Genomic DNA, 19,213 nt, shown 5'->3' with positions numbered 1-19,213 from the left:
CATGTCCTTTGAAAATCTCAACATACCATACTCTTTTTCTTTTCTCATACACCCCTTCTCTGTCAGTTTTTTTAAACATAATTTCCTCAAAATGAATCAATATGCAGGAAGGGACTAACTCTGCAACCGTTTTACTTGGTGAGCAACAAACATCATGACAATATGCCACATTACTTGTGAGGGCTGGGGACCCGAAGATTAATCAGACATTGTCCCTGCCCTGGAGGAACTCCCTGTCTTATGAGACAGTGTTGTCTGTGTGGGGTGAGGGGGGGCTGGCATTAATCACTCTTACACTGCTCCTTTTTAATGCCTGATATTGTAACTCTGTGTGGAATTTCGAAGACCTTTCATGCCTGTAGTTTGTAAGAAAAAGTTCATATTTTGGGGACTAGGGAAAAGTATTCTCATTCTACATATTTGCAATCAAACATCTTCCTTTGATAACTTGGTTTCCTCTGCACAGGACAATGTTTATGGATTTTTTTTCCCCAAAGTCTTTTAAAACATGACACATGTTAGACTTCAGTTCATAACTCTATCCCTTGGTCAGCTTTCTTTTCATCTCTAGTTTCATTTTTCCACTTGTCCTCACGGTCAACCTCTTCCCACAAGTCTTCAAACGTTATTAACCTTCTCATACACCATGTTTCTATTTTAACACTTGCATCATGCCCTCCTTAGTGACTACAGTATTGGATAGATGTTGCTGAAGTCTACAGGGCAGTGGGCAGGACATGTTTAAAAGTAAGACTACCAGCAGAGTATAGCCTCCTGAATGAAGAGTAAACTCATTACGAATGATGTATAATAGGTTTGTATTTATATACAGTTTAAAAGGTCTTGAAAAACTCTGAAGTGAAAAATGATGCTAGTGGGCAGTTCTATCATGAAATTTGTCTGATGTACTCTGAAAACAAGGGCTATATACCTGGGACTGCGAGAGAAGAGTGTAACCAGATTTGGGTGCAGGAAGGCCATCAGTGATCTTTATTGTTATAACTGCTGAGGTTGCTATACAAAGAGTTCACAGTTTAATCCATGGTTGTGTATCGCAGATGTGAATCTGTTTTGTACCACAACTCAGAATTCACTTTCCCTTAGAAATAATGTTACAGGTGGTGGTGGGTATTCCACCCAGTTCTCTGTTGGGGAATGAAAGGCTTATTCCCCTAAGTGCTGCAGTGCTGCAGACACATGTCCCGGGGCAGGTAGAATAACGGCCCCCAGAGATGGTCACTTTCTAATCCCCAGAACCTGTGAATATGTTACCTTCCATGCAACGGAACTTTGCAGAGGTGATTAAGTTAAGGGTGTTGCAATGGGAAGATTACCCTGGATTTTCCAGGTGGGCCCAATGCAATCACAAGCACCCTTATAAGAAGGAGGCAAGAGTGTCAGGAGTCACAGGAAGAGATGTGATAACAGAAGCAGAGGTCAGAGAGGGAGAGAGATTGGAACATACTACTGAAGGCAAGCAGAATATGTCACCCTAAAATATGCCATTTTGGCACACTGATTATTAAGAATTAAAGTTACTTGGGAAACAGCCAGTACAAGAAGGACACTTTGACCCTCCTGTGTCCCCCCTAAAAGTGGGAAATAAATCTCCCATGTGAAAGGTACCCTCCCTGCACCAGAGGATGGAAGGCATCCTTATCACCAGATATAGGGAATTCAGGGCCAAGAAGGCTGTACAAACAAGCCTTGTTACTTCTTCACTAACTTACTATTCCAAGCCCAAACCACTTTGTTTTGTCAATTCTTCACAAATTTATTTTTTCTTTGTCTAAGAGGTATAAAAGCTTCCTACTCTGGTGACTTCTTTGAGTCTCATATTTTTATGGGACTCTCATACATACAAAATTAAATTTGTTTTTCTCCTGTTCATCTGTCTTATGGCAATTTAATTATTAGACTAGCCAAAGAACCTAGAAGGGAAGAAGAGAAAAATTTTCCATCCCTATGCTACGTGGCCAGCTTTGAAGATGTAGGAAGGGGCCACAAGCCAAGGAAGCCAGGAGGTCTCTAAAAGCTAGAAAAGGCAAGGAAAGGGATTCTCCCCTCCAGCATACAGAAGGAACACAGCCCTGCTGCCTCAATTTAGACTTCTGAAACTGTAACTCCTCAATGCTTACAATTTGAGAAGTCCTACAATAGGAATCCTGTTTAACTTTGTTGAGAATTTCCCAAAGTATTTAACCATAGACATTTTAAGGATTATTTTTTAAACATTCTTTAGAATAACTGTTCATGGAACCTATTTTAGGAAATAATGGTTTAAGGATTTATGCTATGGATGATGCCATCTGGAAGGGATGCAGACATTCTTGGATACATTTAGTGAGACTGAAATTCCATCCACTGTCTCCACTCAGTGAATTATTACCAAGTGTCTGTTATGGCTTTACGTTGAGATACGTATTGGGATGAGGGAAGAAGGGATGAGATATAAAGACATAAAGAAAATATCACTGAGACTTCCCTGGTGGTCCAGTGGGTAAGATTCCATGCTCCCAATGCAGCGGGCCCGGGTTCGATCCCTGGTCGGGGAACTAGATCCCGCATGCAAGCCACAACTAAGAAGTCCACATGCCGCAACTACGAAGTCCACAGGCCGCAACTAAGAAGCCCCCATGACTCAGTGAAGATCCCTTGTGCCGCAACTAAGACCCAGCACAGCCAAAATAAATAAATATTTAAAAAATATATATATATATCACTGTCTCCAGAGGAAGTGTCATTTAGTAGGGGGTATGAGATATTTACCAAAAAATTATAAACCAGGTAGAAAATGTTAGGTTTTGCGTGTGTATGGGTGGAGGAAGGGATGATGGTACAGTGAGCTGCTGTGGATGTTTGGAGGACAAAAAAAAGAAGCACTTCTGGAAAGACGGGGAGCTGTCAGAGAATGAATTATGGAAGATCTGGCATATGAATTTGAAGTCCTTTAAGGACAGCTAGGCTGATGAAAGGAAGAACAAGAGAGAAGAGGGGGAGCCCGGGTGAGCAACCTTAGCTGTTACAGGCACTACCCAACTCAAGAACGACATGGGGAAGGCAAGACAAGCCTAGCTAAGCCACATCCTTATCTGTGCAATAATCAGAATTATAAATCGGAGTTCTAGTTCTAGGAAATTCTTAAGTCCCACAAAACACCAAAATTTGTCACAAATAAATGAAAAAAAAAGTGATAGAGGTTCTTAAAAGACTTGCGTATATATAACCAAATGTTTAATATAGAATTTAAGTCTGTCTTAAATGTTCCTTTTGGGGATATTTTTCCACATGGGAAGGACTTTCTGAGGCTTCTTAAAATATATGCCAGTCAAGTTTAGACTAAAGGTGCTTTTTCCTTTTTCTGGTAAATCTTCCGGTGGTAAGTATAGCTCTCCTCACTGTTCCCTGGGCCTCTACACTTCTAAACTTCAGTTCAGGATTACAGTCATCTATTTCAAAAAGTTTCAGTGTCAATTCTGCGTGCATGGAAGACTTTGCTTTAATAGTAAATGGTAGAGAAGGCGCATTTCTGTGCTGATGTTAGCTTCCTGTTTGGCGTGGATTTTAGGCTCTTTGGGAGCAGAAACTGTCTCCCCGTTGGTTCTTTGTAAGCCTCTGCTGCAGAGGAGTTGCAGCCATCCTGTATATGTTTGCTACAATGGTGAGAGGCTCATGGAAGTGAAATCTTGGCTCCAACTCGAACTCGTTTAGGAAACAAAATTTTGAATTTTTAAAACTTATTTCAATAAGGAAAAGTAAGATTAAAGCAAGTGGCGTTTTAGGGGTGAGGAAGTCAGCAGAGCTTTTTTTAGGTGGGGGAGGGGCTTTAGCCCCTAGAAGAAACAAGCCTGTCACTTTCTGGAAAGATGCCTATTCTGTCCCAGGGCTATATCCAAAGCAAATCAAGCAGAATCGTTTACTTCCTGAAATTTCATTAAAGAAGGAAAGGGCAGGATTTAGAGGATCAAAGAGCCCCTCCCAAGAAACATATTCACATAGGTGTGACCTCTGGAGATTGCGTGCTCCCCTTGTTTGTCTGGCAAACACCTTCTCATTTTTCAAGACAGCTCCAATGACACCTCTGGGAGGCCCTCTGGTTCCCTTTGGCAGTTGTTTACTCTGCCCTTTGTGCTTCCAGGCATTCTGTGCAAAAACTCTCTCAAATATCACTAATCGCATTTTATCCGGTTATCTGTTTACATATCTGAATTCAATTCAATAAAGTTCTGCTAGGTCAATGCTAGATTCAAAGGCTCAAAGGCAGGAAGGACTCTGGCCTTTAGAAGCTACTTCCTACCGTAGGTGACAGACAAATATACAACTGCTTAGAGTTCTCTGTAATAGCAGAGGAACAGAAGGCAATGGAGAGAAAAGAGGAAGGAGGGGGTGACCAGGATCTCCTGGGTGGCAGGGTCTAATTTCATATCCTTAGCCCTTAGCACAAGGTCTGGTGCATAACAAGTTCCATACATGTTAATGAAGGGAGGGAGATGGGGAGAGAGGAGAGAAGGAGGGAGCAAGGGAGGGAGGGAGGGAGGGAGAGAAGGGAGGGGAATCAACAAAAATGCCCCACCCCATCCCAGTCACTGCTGTGCGCTGTCAAATCCATCAGTTACTCTAAAGTGGTATTTTCAGGCTCCTGGAAGAGATATTTCAGAGCAGACAGTTGATGATTCAATTTTACCTAGCACATAAATCAGTACATGATAATCACCAACTGAGGGAGACAAGTCATAATTTGTCCCATATTTAACTGTCATCCCACAGAGCATGTTAATAACACTCCCAGGGGGTCTACGGAAAAGAAACTTGCATTCACTAAACCACTAGCACTACACCAATTATTTCTTGGATTCTGCATTATTAGATCAGCAGGCTCTTTTGCTCCCACAAAAGGATTTAGCTAGGATTTCCGTCCCCTTAGGACCTTGTTTGCCATCCAGTTCCCCATTTCTCTGCCAGCTTCATCTGTGCAACTCATCTTGGGTTACTTCTGGCAGATGGAGAGAGGAATCTAATTTCAAGCCTCTGCTGTCTGCATCCCAAAGCCTTCCCCGAACAGCCTCTATTTCATCAGGAAGAGAAGGGAGGAGAGAGGATGAGCAGCCTCCCTAAGAGTGGAGAGTGTAACGTATTTCTCAAATTTTCGTTTTCAACGGCTGGTATCATTTTACTCCCTGAGGGGAGACTATGCTTTGTTTAGGCCAGCCATATAATCTCCAGTATCCCGATGCCACAATATCAATTACAGGTTCATTTGGATAATGGGATAAATTGGTGTCCAGACTGCTAGACAAGACATAAATTGGAGGTGGTGGGGCGCGGCGGAGGGGAGGGGATGCTGGAGGGGATTGAGGATATAAGTGAAATAAGGTAAAGTCGAATTCTTCGTATCCTTGCAAATTAAGTAGCTTAATTCTGAACTGTTACTTGTCTCATGAAAAGAAGCTCACCAGCAACCAAAGTGAAGCAGATATTCCTGAAGAGGTTTTCTTAGGTCCTAAGTAGAGAGATATTAATTCTCCCATAGCACCCCAGGTCTCCCAGTGTAATGCTAAGAGCAGACAGGAAAAATAAATGACTTGTAATTTAAAATACATGTGTTACCAGACACAGAAAGTCACGTATCGTAAGATTCCATTTATATGAAATAGCTAGAATAGGTAAACTCATAGAGACAGAAAGCAGATTGGTGGTTTCCAAGGGTTTAGGAGAGGGAGAAACGTGGAGTAACTGCTTAATGGGTGTGGTGTTTTATTTGGGGGCCATGAACACATTTGGGGATGAGACACAGGTGGTGGTGTACAATCTGGTGAATGTACTAAGCGCCACTGAATAGTTCACTTGAAAGTGGTTAATTTTACGTTGTGTGCATTTCACCTGAATAAAAAATAGATATTTTATAATAAGATGTCTTCTAATTAATGGCCTATTTCTCATTGCTTAACAATCTACCTGGAAACAGGGAGGATTTTATTTCCTTCCATAGTGAAAAGAGGGATTAAATAGGTCTCTAGGTTCTAATATTTGTCACCTTTTGGTTTTTCTTACAGAAAGTCTGGTGTTTTCCCAGAATGTCTGTTGCACAGAAGTAATTCTAACCCACTACCCCTGACTTGCTTGGCCCTGTACCATCAGCAGCAGTGACCGGTGCCGCTGGAGAATCACAAGTGGATGGGGTGCACCAGTGTTCACTAGCCCCTGAGCCCCCTGCCGGCCCGTGTGACCCAGCTGTGCTCTGGGGAATGCCCTTCTGTGGTGGTGACATCAGACAAAGACTATGGGTCATTTCAATTCAGTACCAAAACACGAAGAACTTGCTCTCTCCACATACTTTTAGGATCAAAGAAAATCGATTTTAACAAAGAACAGAGGCATCTTTGGAAGAAACTCAGTTTTTTTCCCCTTCTTTTTGATACTAAGAAGAACATATGCTGCCACACACAGATCCAAAGCTGTCAGCTGTTAAGTGGAAAGAAAAGCCCAAGAACTTAGGAGGAATAAAAATATTGAGAATAGAGGTAAATAGAAGGGAACTTGAAAAGAAACTGCAAGATTAAGTAACAACAACAAAAAAAATGGCTAACAATCATATTTAGGAAAAGCAGGTATGGGACCGCCCAGTCTTACCCAACACCTTCTGCCTTGTGCCCCACGCCATGCAGTCAAGGCCACAGACTAACAGGGCTCCCAAACCGTCACCCAACCAATTTTCTAAACCACTCAGTTGGTCTCCCGCTCTATGTCTTGATGTAGCTCTAATCTTTCTGGTTTTGCCCTTATGACATTTTTTCCAACCATGGCTCGGTCTCATCTCCTAGACCTAACACTTAGCTTTGAGCGTTTGGTTTCGTTGACCAAGGTTTAGACATTCTTCTGGGACTCCTGCCTTCGATGGCTTCATGCATTGGGCCTGGCCCAGAGATGCTGAAACAGAGCCCCCCTAAAACTGAGTTCCTCTGCTGAGTTTATGATTAACCTCTCTATCGAAAACTTTACTTCCTTTCTTTTCCTGAACCTGTTCCCCTTAAGATTGAGAAGTATCAAAGAAAAGGGGAGACTGAAACCGTATACAAGCCCCCATGTCCCTGTCCTTTAAAGTAAAAGGCTTTTGCTTTAGTCTTCCAGGCCTCCCTTGAGTCTCTAAAGGCTGGCTCAAGAGTTAATGATTATGAAATGTGAAGATGCAGAAACAAAGAATAGCTGTTGGGCCGGGAAACTGGTAACAATTAAGACTATAAATCCAACATATCACAGAATCACCAAACTCCCAGTTCCTTGAAAGATATAGATAAAGGCCTGACACACATTCCTAAGTTGTTTTTACAGGAAGCAGCCCCTACCAGATGAAAACTGTGACCACAAGCACATAGACCCTAGACTGGTTGAAACCAGAAGGCTGATGAAGTTTGAAACTTCACCTTGATGCCACCCAATCCAAGAATTGTCCATGAGCTGATATGCACCCTGAAGCCCCCTCCCTCACACTGCCTTTAAAACCCCTTCCCTAAAAGCCATCAGGGATTTCGGGTCTTTGGAGCATGAGCTGCCTGTTCTCCTTGCCTGGTGCCCTGCAATAAATGCTGTACTTTCCTTCACAACAACCCAGTGTCAGTAGTTGACTTTACTGCGCAAGGGTGAGTGGACCCAGGTTTGGTTCTGTAACAATGTCACTCCTCCCTGTGACTCATGGAAAAGTGTCCAGTTCTGTTTTGGTGTATACTTCCTTTTCTTGGTGTATCCCTCAAGACTAAGCCTAAAATAAGGTTCTAATATTGATTTCAGGCTCACAAATGGCTAGATAAGCTGCATATCAAGAAGAAATGTTTAAATATAATGAGAAAGCAAATTATATTAAATGCTTTCAAAATCCCCTAATTCTATTGCAATATGCCGACTGACTCAGAGAGTCTTATTTTTTCCCTACGTTGTGTGAGAAAAAATCATGTGGTCCTGTCACAAAATGTTCTACACGCCACAGAAACTGTAGCATTATTTTTGTGGAAAAAATCCTAAAAGAGAGAAAAAGCATCTGTTTCCTATGTTTGTCATGCTATGAATGAAATGCAAAATGGGGAGTGGGTTATGCAGGGGCATCTATTTTCCCTTTGATAGCAATGCTGAGGTAGAGCATCAATTTTGAGCTATCCTATGGTTAAGCAGCATGGATGAGGACTGCAATGTTGTATGTGTGTAACTCCTGTCTTAAGCTGAGCAATTCCCTGTCACCTCCATCCTGACATCACTGCCACAGCATGATAAAATCGCACTGATAAAGCCCATGATAAAATCATACTGCCCAGGCTCTTCTGCTTACTGACTCTGACCTTGGGCAAGTCATTTAAGCTTTTGGAGCCTGTTTCTCCACTTTCAAGATGGTAATAGTAATGCCTATTATTTATTATTTAAGGTGCCGTTACGGTTGAATATGTCCCCCCGAAAGATGCATTGAATTCCTAACCCCCCAGTACCTCAGAATGTGACCTTATTTGGAAATAGGGTGATTGCAGATGTCATAGTTAAGATGAAGTCACACTGGAGTAGGTTTGACCCTTAATCCAGTATGTCTGGCGTCCTTATAAGAGGAAGGACAGCCAAGGGGAAGACACAAACACATAGGGAGAATGTCACATGACTGTGGACAGAGAGACTGGAGTGATGCAGCTGCAGGCCAAGGAATGGCAGCCAATGCCAGCCATCACCACAAGCTCCAAAGAGGCCAGGAAGGATGCTCCCCTACATGTCTCTGAAGACACGGCCCTACCTTGCTTTTGGACTTCTAGCCTGCAGAAATGTGAGACAATAAATTTCTGTTGTTTTAAGCCACCCGGTTTGTGGTATTTTGTTACAGCAACACTAGGAAAGTAATACGGTGGTTAAAGTGTAATTTACTTACTGTATGTGTGTGTATTTTAATTGCGGAGGAAAGACACTTAGAATAAACCAGATAGACAAGAAGAAAACAAGGTAACTTTTCTTATGTATCTAAACCAAGGAAATGACATTATTTCCTCTGGAGCTGACATTGCTACTCTCCTTCCCACCCACTCTACTCTAGCTCACTGGCCTCCTGGCTGTGCCTGCGACATCTGACCATGTTCCCTCCTTAGGGGCTTTGCATCAGCTGCATCTCTGCTGGGAACACACCAGGGCTAACCCCCAAATTCCTGTCATTCCTCAATAAGGCAGACCCTGCCACTCCATTTAACCCTGCAATCTGCCTTCCCACCCACCCAGCATATTTCCAATTCCCTTTACTTGGCTCTACTTTTTTCTTTTTTCCATATTCTTACTGACTTCTAATAGCCTAGTAATTTATTTAATTCTCTATTGCGTGCATTATTTATTATCTGTCTCCCTCTGTGATAGAACAAGCTCCAGGAGGGCAGGGATCTTCACCTGTTTCGTTCATTGATGAGAACAAGCATCTAGAACAGTACCTAGTTCATAAGAGGTGCTCAACAAAGATTTTTTTAAATCCATCATTTATTTTTAATTAGCCACTTTATAATTATAGAAGCTGTACGTGTGCATCAAAAAACATTAGAAAAAATTAAAAACTTCAAATTCCCTCCATCCAATAATATCTCCCCAATCATGATAAACCAAAACGGTTTTTATCTCCTTTTAAGTGATTCCCTAAGGAATCCTGTCTCTTGAGGAAAAATGTCATGATAGGAATAAAACCCATCTTCCAAGGCTTGGTATGTGGATTAAACGAAACAATACTTAATACAATGCTTGTTGTAACAACTAACACAGGTTGTTATTCTTTTCTCTCCTTTGATCTTGTCCTTAACTTCCACCCTTCCCCCCCCAACTTTCAAAAAGTAGGTGACAGATATCCGCAGCAAAAAGAATGGTGTGATGTTGTTCTTACAGGGGGGCAGGTGGGGAATGCCTTACACTCCCGGCACTCAGGACAAAGCCCCCAAATTCACAGTACCAAGCTCTATGGTCCAAACGCACCATGAGACACAAGGCCACCAACTATTCCATAGAATTTTACAACAGCAACCAATAACAGTAATTAACAATAAACAATAACAATTACACTTTTATATTGCACTCTCCCATTTGCAAAGCATTTTCATACGACATTTTCTTTTATAGATGAAAGAACTGAAGCTCTGAGAATTTACATGATTTGTCCAAGTTTACACAGCTGGTAAGGAAAAAGACTGGGAATTAAATCTAGAATTAGAAGATCATCAGTGACAAGGATCTTTTAACTTGCTATTTAGTGAAATGTGTACTATCCATTTTGAGTCCCACTCACAATAAATGAAATATTATTTAGTATTTTCTTTGTAAGCTACTTCCTTCCCCGTCCTCTAAATAAATGACTTACCTCTCTGAATAGCCACACGGCCTTTCCTTGTTAGAGAGCTCTCCTCCAAAATTTGCTTCTTATAAAAAGGAGGCTTCACCCTCAGTGGTACGTGTGCCAGGAAATAGAGTACATTGTTGAGAAAGCCTGGGAATCACTGCTCTTGTGAACTGTTGAGAAAAAAACAAAACATCAAGAGCTTTATATCATCAGTTCTCTCCGGGGACACCTTTAAAATAAATCTCTTTTCCATTCTTTGGCAGAAGTCGTTACAAAAGAGGTTTTTTGTTTTTGTTTTTTTTTGAGGTTTCCAATTAGGTTTAGTAATATATTTTTTAATGAATTTATTTATTATTTAATTATATTTGGCTGCGTTGGGTCTTAGTTGCTGCGCACGGGCTTTCTCTAGTTGTGGCGAGCACGGGCTACTCTTCGTTGTGGTGCGCGGGCTTCTCATTGCAGTGGCTTCTCTTGTTGCGGAGCACGGGCTGTAGGTGCGCGGGCTTCAGCAGTTGTGGCACGTGGGCTCAGTAGGTGTGGCTTGTGGGCTCTAGAGCGCAGACTCAGTAGTCATGGCGCATGCGCTTAGTTGCTCCGCGGTATGTGGGATCTTCCCGGACCAGGGCTTGAACCCGTGTCCCCTGCAATGGCAGGCGGATTCTTAACCACTGCGCCACCAGGGAAGTCCTAGGTTTAGTAATATTAAATTTGCACTCCTTAGCCTAAATTTATTCTAGGGCCTTCAAAGCATTTATTATAAACTGTTCCCACTTTTGAAGGGACTGAAAGAATCACATTCATGACTATTGAGGCTCCCATCCTTCCTATATACAGAATTCTCGCATTTATTTTTCATGGTAATTTAACTAAAATTCAAGGAGCTAGAAGACACAAAGTCAACCTAGCAGAGAAGTGAAGGCAGGTAATCATTAGATTATTTCCTCCCCCAGAGGTAATAAGGCACCTTTTTATTCAAATACCAACCACTGTGTTAACTAGGTTAATGGGCTCCCCGTGGGTAGGGCACACACTATCCCTTCTAAACACATGGAATGAAAACCATGATGTAATGACTAACTTTTAACTGGAAAGGAGGTGGGAAGTGTCCAGGAAACAACCCCAGATTCAAATATGCCCTTTGCAAAGCCCAGGAAAAGAAGACAACATTCTGGGGCAATGATACAGGAAGAAATCACTTCAATTGTCAGGATGACAATGGCTATTAGGCCCATTTGAGGAGTTCATAGTGTGGGCTTAGAGAAGGATTCCCAGTCATGGCTATGAGGGACGAGCTTGTATCAGACCAACTTCCACTGAACACAGCTAGAAAAGCTAGATAAAATTATTTTTAAAATCTATTTGAAGGTACTGGAGTGCTACCATGGCAGCCAGGAACATGAGAGGATGTCCTGAGAGGACATGAGAGGACAAGATCTTAGGGAGAAGGGAAATAAAAATGAGGCAAGTCATCATACTACTTTTCCTCTCAAGAAATCTACTGATCTTTAAGAGGCACAGGGCAAAACTGCTGAGAAGCCAAGCAGAAAGCAGCTGTTTAGAGGCCTGCTTTTGGCAGGTTCACAAGGCCGAGGAGACTCCAAAGAGAAGGGAAGTCCAGAGAAGCAAGCTCCACATTCTGCCTCTCTAAGCGTTCGCTCATGGATAAACGACGTAACCCAAGCAGAAGACAGCAGCTAAGCGGCTGAGGAGTTAAACAGAGCATCTGACAGTTTCATGATGCTGGAGGAATGAAAATTAGACTTCAGGGCCCACCAAAAAAGGAAGAGCTCAGGTAAATAACCCATGCTTTCAGTTAGGACCCCTTAAAGGGCTACATCCTAGGATGAAGGCCTTAAAAATACTGGAACTGAGCCTCAAATCAGTTCAGTCCCTCATTAAAGAGGTCTGCCTTGCTCTAACTGCCTATCAGAAGCAAAAGCCAGCCCCTGGAGAAAGACACCATCATCCACAGTCTCTATGATTCGTTATACATAACGTCCTGCGTTCAATCAACAATTACTAGGCATACCAGGACATAGGCTTAAGAGAAAAAGAGACAATGAAAACAGACCCAGAGGTGACCCAGATAAAGTCATGGCATATGGTCTTTAAAATACCTATGATTAATATATTCAAAATTGTAAAGATTATAAAAGATTTTAACACACTTCTCTCAGTAACTCACAAAACAAGCAAAAAAAAAAGTAAGGACACAAAAGATTGGAACAACACAATTAACAAACTCAACCTTAGTAAATTTATTTAGAATACTGCACTCAACAACTGATTACGTAGTGTTTAAGGTACACACATTAACATTTATGGAAATTAACCACATGGATCATAAAAGTTTCAAGAAATTTCAACAAATGGAAACCAGAGTACCTTTTTGAACCTATTATTTAGAAGTAATATAGATTCACAGGAAATTGCAAAAACAGTATCATTTTTTAAATTGAAGTAAAATTTACATACAGTAAAATAGACTGAAGTAAAATTTACATACAGTACAATTTTATACATTTTGATAGAGAAATCCAACTGTGTAATCGCCAACAAAATACAAATATGGAACATTTCCATCACTCCAGAAAGTTCCCTCAGGTGCCTTTTAGTCAATCCCCACATCCCAGAGGCAAGCACTGTTCTCATTACTATTACCACAGATTAGTTTTGCCTGTTCTTGAACTTCATAAAAAATGGGCTGTAGTATGTACTCTTTTGTGTCTGGCTTTATTTACTCAGCATAATGTCTCTGAGATTCATCTACACTGTTGAGTGTCTCAAGAGTTCACTCTTCTTTATTGCTAAGCAATAAATAGTCCATTGTATGAAAATACCACAACTTTTTAATATATTCCCTTACAAATGGATATTTGGTTGTTTCCATTTTAGGGTTATTATGAGTAAAGCTGTTATAAATATTCTTATACAAGTCTTTCTGTGAATATGTATTTTCATTCCTCTTGGGTAAATACCTAGGAGTAGAACTGCTAGATTACAGAGTTGGTGAATATTTAACCTTACAAGAAACTGCCATTTTCCCAAAATAGCTGTATCATTTTATACTCCCATCAGTAACACATGAGAGTTCCAGCTTACACAGCCTCATCAACATTTGGTATTGGCAGACTTTTAGTTCGTGCCATTCCAGTGTGAGGTTTTGATATGCATATCTTCTTTGTGCAGTGTCTGTTCAAGTCTTTAGTCCATTTTTTTCAAATTGTGTTTTCTTTTAAATTACTGATTTATAGGAGTTCATTTGATATTCTGATGCCAGTCTGCATCAGGTATATGTATTACTTATATTTTCTCCCAGCCTGTGGTTTGCCTTTTCAATTTCTAACAGTCTTTTGATGAGCAGAAGTTTTTAATGTTGATGAATCCTAACATCATTTTTTTCTTTACATTTAGTGCTTTTGGCATCCTTTAAGAAATCTTTGCCTACCTCAAAGCCTAAAAGATATTCACCTACTTTTTTTTTCAAGAAGTTTTACAGTGTTAGCTTTATGTTTATGCCTATGATATATCTCAAATTAATTTTTGTTTGTGGTGTAAGGAAGGGGTAAGAGGTTCATCCCCCCTCCACTTGTTCCCCTTCATCAAAGCTTAATTGACATATATTACAGTACATTTTCAATTAAGCTAGAAATCAACACAAAAACGTTAACCAGAGAATTCTCAAATGTTTGAAAATTAAGCAGTACACATCTAAATAGCATGGGACAAAGAAGAAATCACAAGGGTAATTAGAAAAAAATTTTACTTAAGTAATAATAAAATGATGACAAATAAAAAGCAGTGAAATGCAGCTAAGCTATATTTTAAAAGGTCAGAAATCAATAATTTATATATCCATATCAAGGAATTAGAAAAAGAACATAGAAATAAATCCGAAGAAAGAGGAAATAAGCAATAACAATAAGAGCAGAAATAAATGAACCAGATAGAAAACAATGATAACCAGAGAAAAATCAACAAAGGCAAAAAGTTGGTTCTTTGAAAAAGATAAACACTGATTAACCCTTTAGCCAGTCCTCAAAAAGCAGAGCCAAAGCTTCTCACCCCAACTCTATGACCTAAGAATCTTCTCCCTACAACACTGATTTCAGACAGAATAAGTCTCCTCATCTCCCCTACTGTTGGTCCCAAAGACACAAGGTCTATTTTACTTGTAAGAGTTTTGCTTTTATTCTTTACAGAGAAACAAATAGAGAAAAACAAAAATAAACACAAGGACGTCGCAAAGCTTCCAGAATTTCGAATATGAGCTCTTTGTCAACAACATTATGAGGTGAAAACAATGTCGACCTGACGTTTGATGAGACATCAGCCCCCAAGATGTGAAGCTGTCAATATGAGTATTTGAAATATTGATTTACATCTACTATCATTAGGCGTGAACTTTATTCTAAGTGCCTTAAAAGGGCAACTAACAATACTGTATAGCCAGTGTGATTAGCAAGACATTTTACAATTAAGTCTACAAAATGTGAATACAAATCTATTTTTCACTGACGTTAAGTCACTATGATACTCAATACAACACTCAGTAATAATTATTTTCAAACAAAAGACAACAAGCCACACATCATCTGTGAAATATTTGTTCTCCCTGCCTCTGTAAAAAATGATTTAAATAATACACAAAAATCAACCAATGGTATTAATAATTTACTGATAATTAAATAATGCACAGATGAAAAATTGGCAATCAATCAAATTCACTCCTTAGTCAATAGGTGAAGAAAATGTTGGTGGAGATCTGAGGAAATAAATATTTAAAAATTACTTGACATGCAAAATTTATCATACTATTGGATGAAATACAGATGTTTCTGTCTCAATAATGAAATTCATAAAGAAGTACTTTTTTAGTAAGCCACTAAAGAAAGAAGTACAGCAGAATATACGTTCTAATAATAAATGACTTCTTTAATAAAAACAACTGTTTTATGAAGAGCCTGTGACATCGATGGAGTGAAGAAAGGAGTCCAGGAAAAGATAACACCAGCTGTGAAAGGCATTTGTTGCATCATTCAGAGGCAAACTATTACATAAAGGAGGTTGACTCCGGAAAAGCACCAAGGGCGACAGAATGTCAATGGCACGGTTAATTTAGTAGAATCATTGTAAAACCTTGTCATAACATGGGATTGAGCATGAAAATCTTTTATACTACACAGTGGTTCCTTGGTTATTTCACACCACTGCACCAAGAAGACTTGTCAAATTTTAAGTTGACTCACATTTGTTCTTTTCAAGTAGACATGTTCTAAAATATCCTGACTGCTTCAGTGAAAGCAACTGTCAGCTGTATGCTTCAGAAGAGATGTTTTTTGGTGGGGAAAAAAAAAAAGAACACGTTTATTCTTTTTTTCCCCTCCAGATTTTCTAAATAGCATTCAGGCTGATAAGTTAGTTGTCATTTACTTTTCTGATAAAGTTGATGCTTTAATAATGAGTGATAAATAACTACTTTTCAAGGAAACTGACTCTAAAAAGAATACTTTGCAAACGGGTGTTTGGAGAGTTTTCCATCAGGTGATTTTGTTGTTGCTGAAAACGATAGAAGTCATCACCTTCAGGAATCATCCTTAAATGATGATTCACACTCTCTTTCTCACACTTCCCACAACGAATTGTCCCGAGCCTAATTTTCTTGTCCGACAACTAACTGATATACCTTTAAAATACAGCAAGACCACAACCACTTCTCATCAGCTACAATGCTCCCAGGCTAGTCCCAGCTACCATCATCTCCCTCCCAGATTACAGCAGCAGCTTCCTCGTTGATCTGCCTGCATATACTCCCCCAACTCCTTCACTGCACCATTGCCCCCAGCAGCCAGAGTCACTCTATTAACAATCATCTGCTCAAAACCATCTAATGGTTTCTCATATGTCTCAGAGTAAAAGTCAAATTCCCTACAATGGCCTACAAGCCCCTATGTGATTGGTCCATTATACCATTACCTCACTGACAGCATTTCTTCTTCCCCTCTTCTTTACTTACTCCACTCCAGCCCCAACGGTGCTATGACTCAAAGAAGCCAGGCACACGCTGCCTCAGGGCCTTTGCACTGGTCGCTCCCTTTGCCTGTAATATTTCCCCAGATACCTTCCTGCACCTCCTGCAGATTTTTACTGAAATATCACTTTCCCATGAGGCCTTCCCTGGCCCCCATCTAAAATAGCAACTACTCTCAGCACTTCCCATCCCCCTTCATTGCTTTATTTTTCTCTTTAATGTTTATCACCATCTAACATATTTTAACTACACTTGTTTATCTGTTATTGTCCATCTCCCTCTCCCACTGAATGAGGGCAGGAATTTTGTCTGTTGTATGTTCACTGTTCTAGCTCCAAAGTCTAGGACAATGGCTAGCAGTAATACTTGAATATGTGAATACCTGAATACTTGATGCTCAAAGAATGAGAAGCTTATAAAGACCTTCTTATCTACACACTTTTAAAAACTTGGAAACAGAATTTTCTAAATCTTCCAAATGCATTTTAATGAGTTTTAACTCTTTGTTAGAAATATAAAAATGTAATACCTTAATAATAATTTGTAAGAATAATTGAATGGCATGGGAAAATAACAACTATTAGCTGAATTGAAACAAAAATCTTGGCATAGTTGTTGAATGTGATTGAAAAAAATATATTTTGATTTACTAAGTGCAGCCAATGATGTCATTCTTCTATTTGGATCAATACCTCTTTATGAATTACCTTTTTTGGCTATTAAAACTCAATTATCAAAATAAAATGACCTCATAACCACACCATCAAATGTATCACACAGTGTTAAACCAAAACAAAACAAAGCAAAAAATAATGATATATATTCAGTTACTGTGCTCTCATAAAGCAAAGGGAATTTTTTTGAAATGTTAATCAATAAAATAAAATTTAAAAATTTTATCTTTATCTCACCCTTTAAAAATTTCAATTTCATGAATGTTTTATGATATTCAATATATTCAACACTTATAAACAAACATTTTTTTGTCTGAAGGAAGTGTATCTTCATTTATAGCTTGGAAACCGCTGTGCTAGAGAGTTGGGAAAGAGGAAAGAGGCACATCTTGCCCTAGCTGAGAGAAACAGAAAAATCATCAAATAATTACCACTGTGTTGTAAGTATCACGATAAAAGGTCCTTTATGACTTGGCCTCTGCCCTCCTCTATAGCTTTGTCCCTCACTACTCCCTAAATGACTCCAACTCTACAAAGTTTATGCTCCAGCAACACCTAATTTCTGGTAATTTCTCATGCACAACTCTTGATTCTAGACCGCTGTGCATGGATCTAGGGTTGCCAGGAAAATACAGGATGCCCCATTAAATTTGAACTTCAGATAAACAATAAATAATTTTTGGTGTAGGTATATCTGATGCAATACTGGCATCTCCTGCATTATATCTGGCAATTCTATGCCATGGAAACCCACAGTTACGGCCCCTAACTCAGGCTGAACTGGAAACGCTTCCCCAAAAAGGTAATACTTGAGATGATACTTGTCTTCCGTTTCCTTTTCTTAGGGTGTACAAACCCTTAAAAGGATAAAACATTGATGGCAATTTATATTAATAATCTTGGAGGATATCTTTGGCTACTTTATAAGATTTCAGAATAAAAGTGGAGTGAGGAATCTTAACATAATACAGTATCATATTGTATTTGTCAGGATTCATTTATTGCATGTAACAGAAACTGACTTAGGCAAGCTTGAGCGAAAAATTATAGTTATTATAAATATAATCTATTATAATTATACTTACATATTTACACAGAACTTTTGGGATGAGTGTACAGATTAGCTGCAGAAAAAAAGTATAAAACTTGGACCTACAGACCATTTCTTGTATCTGCTTCTCTCCTTGTATCTACTATTTGTTTTTCTCTCTACAGGTCATTTTTGGTACTCTCTAAGGCAGGCAGAAGATGGGTCATGCCAGATTTTTTAGATCTCTTCTTTTTAACAGTACAGCCCAGATTAAGGTTAAAATCTCTTAATTCCAATTCAAATTGGACTCTGATTGGGCCCAACTGGGGTCAGTATAATTTACTATAACCTGGGAGTCAGAGTTAAACACTGTGTAAAAATGGGTGCCAGGGAGTCATCCCTGGAGAATGGAGGCCAGGGAGTTGTAATTCCCAAAGAAAAAGGAGTTAAAGGTATGGACATTTGGGCGAAACTACAAAAGGGCACCTAGCACATACATCCAAGTGTGGGCTACACACAACACTCACGTCCACCACCATCACCCTCCCCATCATCACCTACTGCCATCTACAACTACGACCTCTACCACCTCTACCACCGCCTTCACATGGTGCACATCCTTCTGTCAATCTCCACTCTTTTTATCAAGCAGGTAATCCTTTCCTGGCTTTAAGGAAGAGGTAAGGCAACTAAAGACTGGGGTCTTTGTTACTGTACATGCCTCCCAGCAAGTTTGGCTCCACCGAACCAGCTTCATGGAAGCCCCTGTACTGTGTAGGCAGCAATTTAGAACTCATCTTTCGTCCCACGTTGAACACTTAGGTTTGAACCCCCTCCCCATCTCTATTCATTTCCTTTCTCACATCCTCAGGAGGAACTTTGCAGAACCCTTGAAATGTTAACAGTTTTGTTTGTAATTCAAGAATGACTACATCTGGGTGTTTCCAGACACAAGAACAAAATCAGGAATAATGAGGCCATATATGTTTGGTACCATACCCTAGGGCCTGACTGTGATCCTTCAGTGGACCCAGAGTATGTATCTCCAGGTAAACTCCTTTGAATAAACTGAAATGTGGATATTTTCCATTTGCCATGGCCACGTGTAGGATGTTTCACAGCCCCTGCTGGCTGTGCGGTCCACCCCC

The 19,213-nt window shown here is 39.9% G+C and overlaps 1 protein-coding gene across 2 annotated transcripts in view; it reads right to left on the bottom strand.

The window, feature by feature from the left end:
• Positions 1-19,213, bottom strand: part of CRACD (capping protein inhibiting regulator of actin dynamics) — a 278,237-nt gene that overhangs the window by 140,438 nt on the left and 118,586 nt on the right. For both annotated transcript variants that reach the window (XM_061192325.1, XM_061192326.1), the window contains exon 2: positions 10,352-10,500. The gene's annotated coding sequence lies outside the window, so the exon portion shown is untranslated. The remainder of the gene's footprint in view (positions 1-10,351; positions 10,501-19,213) is intronic.

This window comes from Eubalaena glacialis, chromosome 5 (genome assembly GCF_028564815.1).
Source record: "Eubalaena glacialis isolate mEubGla1 chromosome 5, mEubGla1.1.hap2.+ XY, whole genome shotgun sequence".
Classification (NCBI taxonomy): domain Eukaryota; kingdom Metazoa; phylum Chordata; class Mammalia; order Artiodactyla; family Balaenidae; genus Eubalaena; species Eubalaena glacialis.
The sequence above is the reverse complement of the archived record's forward strand: the minus strand, read 5'-3'. Positions and strand labels throughout refer to the sequence as shown.